Source organism: Salminus brasiliensis, chromosome 25, assembly GCF_030463535.1.
Source record: "Salminus brasiliensis chromosome 25, fSalBra1.hap2, whole genome shotgun sequence".
Classification (NCBI taxonomy): domain Eukaryota; kingdom Metazoa; phylum Chordata; class Actinopteri; order Characiformes; family Bryconidae; genus Salminus; species Salminus brasiliensis.
In genome coordinates this window covers 22,896,501-22,904,019 of record NC_132902.1, presented here as the reverse complement: position 1 = coordinate 22,904,019, position 7,519 = coordinate 22,896,501, and the positions used below count along the sequence as shown (strand labels likewise).

The 7,519-nt window shown below is 41.8% G+C and overlaps 1 long non-coding RNA gene across 1 annotated transcript; it reads left to right on the top strand.

Moving 5' to 3' along the window:
- Positions 1-2,313: 2,313 nt before the first annotated feature.
- On the top strand, positions 2,314-4,151 carry LOC140548123 (uncharacterized). The gene is made up of 3 exons (XR_011978538.1): positions 2,314-2,365; positions 2,508-2,614; positions 2,802-4,151. It is a non-coding gene; the product is annotated as an uncharacterized lncRNA (long non-coding RNA).
- Positions 4,152-7,519: the final 3,368 nt, after the last annotated feature.

The window sequence follows — 7,519 nt, the reverse complement described above, 5'->3', positions numbered from 1 at the left end:
TTCAGGCTGGAAAGGTTTCCTTTTTGTTAAGCTGATTAGGGTTACATTGAAGGATTGGACTGCCAGGCAGGAGGCGGGAAAACCCTCAGTGTGCCTGGGAATGGAAAAGGACTTGGTGGGTGGACTGATGCTTGATGGTTCAAGCATTAACAACCAGTAAACCTCTTAGGAGGCAGAATTAGTTTGAGAGGCTTCCTCTTTTGGGAGCTGGAGCTTTATTTTGGACTATTAAAGTCACGTATTGTAAAATGTGTAAAAGGTTGTATGCTGTGCAAACCATAATTCAGGATTGGGAGCATTGCAGACTGTGAGATAGGCTAGTAGTTGTTCATATATGTCCTTGTTACTCAATTTCATATACTCGAGTACAGTTGAGTCTGTGAATAGGGCTTGATGTAGTGTAGAGGGTAACAACACCACCTTCCCCATGGTCTACAGGGGTTTGATTTACTGGCCAGGCAAGAACACCACACCACACTAACACTGTGTTCACTCACTCTGGATAAGAGGGTCAGATTAATGCTGTAAATGGAAGCTGAATCAGGCCTGAGAACGTTCATATGAGGTCTCGAGACCAGACTTGAACATAACAGCACTAGAAGTAAGACCCAATTTAAGCCCTGGTTATATCATTGAGTTGTGGAGGTGCCTCTGGACTGTACTGTGATTCACTGTATGCTGTGACAAAGACAAAGTTCTTTTTTTTTATTGTACACATTATTGAATAACTATCATTTTTAGGCATGCGCAATGACTAGTATTTGTGTTTATTAATTAGTGTTGTTATTACATTGTTACATTACATTTGCAATCTATGGTATTTGAAGCCACTGTAGGGAAATTAGCAGGGCTTGGAGCACATGCAGGTTGGAAAAATCTATAAATTGGGAATTATTGACAGATTTTGATAGGATAGTTTTTTATTTAGTCCTAAACTATCAAATCATTGGCAGACAATTGTAATTCTTTAAATTACAGTTGTGTTTATTTGACATTCTGACCAATTATTTAAGAAAAAAGAAAAGAAATAACATTTGTGCATATATGACTTTTATTTTCCATCTTATTTGATACATCTGGAATGCATTGCTTGCAGAGGATTTTCAGACAAATGTATATTTCTATATTTCTGCTGCATGCAGTGCACTGATAATCCATTGGAACCTACCCATTGGCCAAAACCATGTGTAAGTATTCAGTATCTCTGTACAGTTCTCATTTCCACCAGAGGGGGCAGCAAATCTTTAGAGATATGTTGTGGTCTGAAAATGTGCACATTTAGCTCATGGTTCATTCCCCCTTTAAATGTTTAAAGATCTGATCTTAAACTCTACAATTAAGACTCTACACATACGGCCAGTGATATGGATCATAGAACACTTGATCATACAAGAGAGCCATAAACTGTAAAATCCACCAATCAATTTAACAGAATTAATGATAAATCGAAGATGGTGAATGGTTGTCCCAGGCCTACATGTTGTGCTCTAGAACCACACATTGTTGGTGTGGACTTAAGGAAGACTGAAGGGCACTATGTGTCCCAAAAGGTGTGCTTGCAGTGTACTTGATGCTGCAGGGTGTCCTATTTCTCAGTTCACCTCTCAGAGTGGTTCTCCTAAGCATCATCACTGCGCCCATACTATGTCCTTCAGGACTGCATTGATGATTCTCAGAAGCAGTCCCTAACCCAAAATGTATTATAGGATATATTATATGTCCAAATGTCTCTTCAGCATTGAGCTGTGGAGCAGTGGAAGAACTGTGTTCTCTGTAACGATGGATGGTGGTGCTCCATACAGTACTTTTGGGATAAGTTGGGGAGTTGGAGATGAGGTGGGGTGGTGATCATCAACCAACCTTTCTAACACTCTTGTCACTGAATGCAATCAAACAATTACAGCAAAATATGGCTACTCCTCACAATTCTGCTAGATCAACACTTCAAATCTATGAAAACAACAAATCTTAGTATATATTTTCATATAACTTTGAATTACAGCTGAAAGCCCCCACTTTAATCACATCTACAGTGAAGACCCCTCCATTTTAATATACTAACACCCTTGCAACCCCTACATAAGCCCTCTGCCAGAGGACACCCTCTAAAATATAAAGTCACACCTTGGTGCTGTGAAGAACCTTCAGACCTATAGAGCGAAAGACTTCTGGGGGTGCTTGGTTTAAATGTGTGCACTAGTGTGTCTACTGAGGCCATTGGTGGCAGTCATGTGATGGGTTTGTAGGCTGGTCTGAGGTCTGAGGTCTGAGTACTCTTTATAAAGCCAGTGACTGACAAGTTTACCACTGTCTTCAGCTGGAGAGCCGCTCAGCACCATCACCATCCACTGTTTCTGCAGCTATGGTAAGATTCCAGGTCCAGAGTTGGAGATTCTGTGTTTCTGCGTAATCACTGTGAGGATAATGGGGTTAACTGTATGACTAATGCTGGAATCTTCAGTTTCATAAAGCAATGATGGGTCTGCTTTTCTTTCACTGTGTTTCAGGCCTGTGCTGGAATAAAAACCCTGCTCTTCGTCTTCCTGCTCACCGTCAGAGCTGATGTCACTGCTCTAAGTGTTCTGGAGGAAATAATTTGGTTTTCAAGGAACATGTAAGCTCATTCCTTCCAATTCTTAGCTGTTTTTAGAGTTTATATGTTAAATATTATCATATATGTTAAAGATCATCTACAATTATAAGTAAATATAAGAAGAGAGTGATCATGAAACCAGAAGGTCTTTATCAGTAGTTCTATATTCAGGTGTGACCTTATCTACTATCTCTATTTTTGTGTCCAGGATCAACCTTGATGGTCAATATGCATTTCTCATCACCACGACCCAACAAACCTGTAGCAATGTCAGCATATTCAGAGCGGAGCTTCAACATCAACTGGAGGAAATACACAACTTCTTTCTAAACGGTGATCAACGTGGTCGCACAGAAACAGCTAACATCATTGCAGCAAGGCCATTAATCAGGCTTAACATCCATGCTGAACAACTGATTCTTGCAAACATTGAAGAGATCCAACGAAGAACCCAGAACGCGAATAGCTGTATGCTGTTTTTCACAAAATATTCCCCCTGTTTGAATCAGTGTGCACACATCATTGTAAATACGTTGAACAGAAATCAATTGTTTGAGAACATAGATGAAGACTGGAAGGCCTTTGTGTTTGATAGAGTTTATCGCCCTGATGAGGAGAAGCTTGATGAGCTGTATTTGGGTCTTACTGAGATTGGGTGGTGGCTTCCTGTCTTCAGATGCACTTCGTATTGGGATGAGCACGTGCCAAGGAATGTCTGTTACAACTGTGAAACTCAGATGAATCAGTGTCTCTGGGTCCCACAGACAAACTAGAAAACACCAAAGGCCTGAAATAATAGCCTGATCAGTCAAAATGGAATTTGGTAGTGCTGTGATCACATTTATTAATGCACAAAATCATCGCAGTCAGCTTTACAGGAAAGTAGGTTAACTGATTTGAGTTCTTTTTGCAGTTTTCATCTAGAATGTCGTTCCTGACTTTAGCAAAAATTAACGAAAAGCTTTGTAAAGTGACTTCATTTTCATTTCACTTGTTAAATTTGATAAAAATGTGCTGTTTTTTTTATAGATATTGGCTGTGATATCAAAAAAAATATGTGTATATCTAGGGTGATCCGCTGGAATAAGGCGCTGTCACTATGACCAGAGGATCGCTATTTCAAATCCTGGTCATGCTGCTAGCCGTCAGCAGCTGGGGCCCCCCGAGAGACCACAGTTGGCCTTGCTCTCTCCAGGGAGGGTAGATGGCACTTCTGCAGTAAAGTGCTGGCTGGCATTGGCGTCTGCTGGCGGCTGCGGCAGTTTGGAAAAAGAGGCACTGGCTGGCTATGCATGTGTCAGAGGAGGCATATGTCGGTTGTTACCCTCCCAGTGTCGGGAGCATGTCGGGAGAATATGTATAGGGAGGAAAATTGGCGCTGTAAATTGGTGAGAATATTAATAAATAAATAAATAATTGATTAAATTGTGTGTATCTGAAACTGAGCTGTACCACTTGGGCCAGGTGAAAATGAATGGAGTGCTGTGTATCTTGAGAAGTTGTTAAACAGTTAATGTTAATGTGTCTCTTGCTGTTATAAATGAAATCATGCAAACTATCGAGTCTCTGTTTTTCTTGCAGCTTTAGACAAACCAGCTAAAACAACACCAAAGACCTGAGTGGACTGAACATGTATGACATGTATTTCAACATATACTGACAGACAAGTAATGCAGGAAACCATGGCATCTAGAGAGAGACTGAGAGAAATCCAGGCTAGCAATGGGGGCAGGCATGGTGTAAAGGTTAGAGACATTGAATTGGGACTGGAAGGTTGGTGGTTTGATCTGCTAGGCTGACAGGAAATGGGGTTTGGAGCCCCATGAACTGTATAGTCAGGCCTTTAAAACTCACATACAGGTGTAAGAAACCTGCACTGCATACAAATATATGCTCTATATATGAGCTGCATTTTTCACTGCAGACTTGAATCTAATGAATCTATAAAGAACAGAAGTTTCATCCAGTTAAAATCAACACAGGCTTCTTGATGTTGAGCGTAGAGAGATAATCCAGCTCAAGAGCAAACTGGTCTGTCAGCCCCTCGGTATCGCGCCCTCCCCCGGGGCAATTGTGAGCCGCCACAGGCCCAAATAAGGACTTTCACCTTGTTTGTGTTGATGTTTGGTTTAGTGTATAGATTCATGTTCGTTTGGTTCATGTGTTTCACCTGGGACTGGGGGTACTTAAGGAGCCTCAACTCCATGGTTCAAGGCCGAGAACTTGGGCAGTGGTGGCTATGGGCAGTGGTGGCTCAGCGCTAAGAGCGCCGGGATATCGATAACAGGGTTGTGGGTTCGATTCCCGGGCTCGGCAAGCTGCCACCGTTGGGTCCTTGAGCAAGGCCCTTTACCCTCTTTGCTCCCCGGGCGCTGGAGTTGGCTGCCCACCGCTCTGGGTGTGTGTGTACTCACTGCCCCTAACACATGTGTGTGTGTGTGAGTGTGTGTTCACTACCAGATGGGTTAAATGCGGAGGACACATTTCGCTGTATAGTCCACACTGTACAGTGACAAATACGTGCACCTTTACCTTTTAAACTGTATTGTTTGGAACCTTGAGGTCGCTCGAGAGGTTCCCCGTATGCCTAGAGGTGTGTTAAGGTCACCCTGCTATCCACGTTATCAGCGAGGCTCGCTTGCTCACTGTCAGGATTCACTGGCTACCCACGTCCAGCAAGGCAACCCACGCTCGCAGCAGCACGCTGCCGTTTCAGGTTAGGTCGGTCTTGCCGTTTTGTCTAGCTGCTGGTTCCCCAGCTCTCCTTGTCTGGTTATTGATCGCTGCTCTAGTGCCCGCTCAGCTCCCAACTCCTCCCAGTCCCAGGTTTGTTATGCTCGCCCTTTGTGTCGTCACGTTTCGGTTCTGTACACATTATTCACTTCTCATTGCTGCTCATGTTTTTCATACTCTTGGTGTTTGTGTTCGTTTTTTTTTTTTTAAATAAACCCTCTTGCTTAGATCTTCATCTCTGCAAGTGTTTATCCCATCTTGGTCTGGCCTAGCACGCCATGACATGGTCCATCATCATTTCTAGCATCATGGTTAGGTTGTTAGGATTGCTAGACTGAATGATTAGTATCCAAAATAAGACTGTAGATAAATTCAACATTTGGGGCACAAAAGGAACATGTCTCTTACTCTTCTCATGAATACAACTACAGAGACTTGCAGCAGTAAGATGAAAAGATACTGATGCTATGTGCTCATTATAAACAGTGACTGTGGTTTCCTGTAAACCTTTAGGAAGCCAAAAAAAAGGTGTGACTAAACAGAAAACTGAAGATGTGTGCAAATGATTTACTAGATGAAACATCCTTAACTCCTTAATGTCCATATCTAAATGTTACATGTGAGCATTACACAATAAAGATGCACATACTCTTCACTGCATATGCATCAGAAAACAGATTTTATTATTATTTATTATTTTACAGCCTGTATATACTGCTGTATGTAGGCCTACAGACATTTGTTAGACCAAATCTGCTTCCTGTTCATAGCTCCAAAACTGTCATGGCGGGTTAGGCCAGACACAGAGGGATGAACACAGAGATGGGTCCAGTGCAAGCAGTTTATTAACCAAACTCAAGAAAATACATGGGGCAAAATAAAGCAAAAGAGGCAGCAGCTATAGGGCATACAGGTGAACACAACGCAAACCAGAGGGAGAAAACACACCACACCTGAGACTGGGGGGTTAGCTGGGGGACCAGCTACTAGGCAAGAATGGCTAGGCAGACCAAACCTGGCACTGCTGCGTGAGCGTGGGTCGCCTAGCTGGAACGTGCTGGAGTCGTGGGTCTATCTTGGCTAAGAGCGAGCGAGCCTCGCTGAGTCCTTGAATGGCCGGGTGGCCTGCTCGTGAACGAGGACGTAGATCACAAGCTGGCTATACACACCATGGGCAGTAACGGGAACCTCTCAGACTACCTCAAGGTTCCAAACTATGCAGTTCTCGGCCTCGAACTAAGCGTCGAGGCTCCTTAAGTACTCCCAGTCCCAGGTGAAACACATGAACATGATCAACATGAAACAAGACACTGAATCAACACAATGAACCAAACATGAACACAAATGAGGCGGAAGTTCTTTTTTGGGCCTTTTGGGGCTGACAAAAACAAGCAAGGCCAATTTATAAAATGTTTACTTTAAAAAATGTAAACTTTATTTTTGGTTGAATGTCACTTTAAGAAACACTTTTTCCATATATATATATATATATATATATATATATATATATATATATATATATATATATATACCCTCTGGTTATATATATATATATATATGATCATGATGTTTTTCATTGGACAATGACTATATATATTGATTGATTTTTATATATATCATTGTCCAATTAAAAACATGTATGTCCAAAAGTGTGACTTTACCGCTAGTCCAAAAACTCTTGGTCTTTACTCTGAATGGGAGTTAATGTAAAATAAGAATTTATTCAAAGTCATTTACAGCATTTCTATTGGTGTATTTATCCAGAATTATTAACACAGTGTACTGAAGCACATACAGATTTCAACTAAAAATGGGCAGAAATTGAGATACATGTTTTTAATTAGACCCCAGCAAGATATATATTGTGAAGGCAAATACTTGCCTAGCTTACATTTCTTAACAATGCCTGGTCCTGGCATATTTGCTTCCTAAATGATGATCCTGTAAGGTCACTTAAAGTGCAAATGTGTGCGTGAGGTGAAAGAGGATGTATGCTGTGTGTGTGAGTGTGGGCCAGTCAGCAACGGGAAGGGAACTGAAACTACAGCGACTGTCAACATCTACAGCAGAGCACACAAATAGGCCAGACAGCATACGTGCTGTCTCAAACGGCTTCTCCATTCTAGATTTATCCTGATCCATGCAGAGTTTGTCTAATATCACTTATAACCACCTTATAACCATATGGGGGGA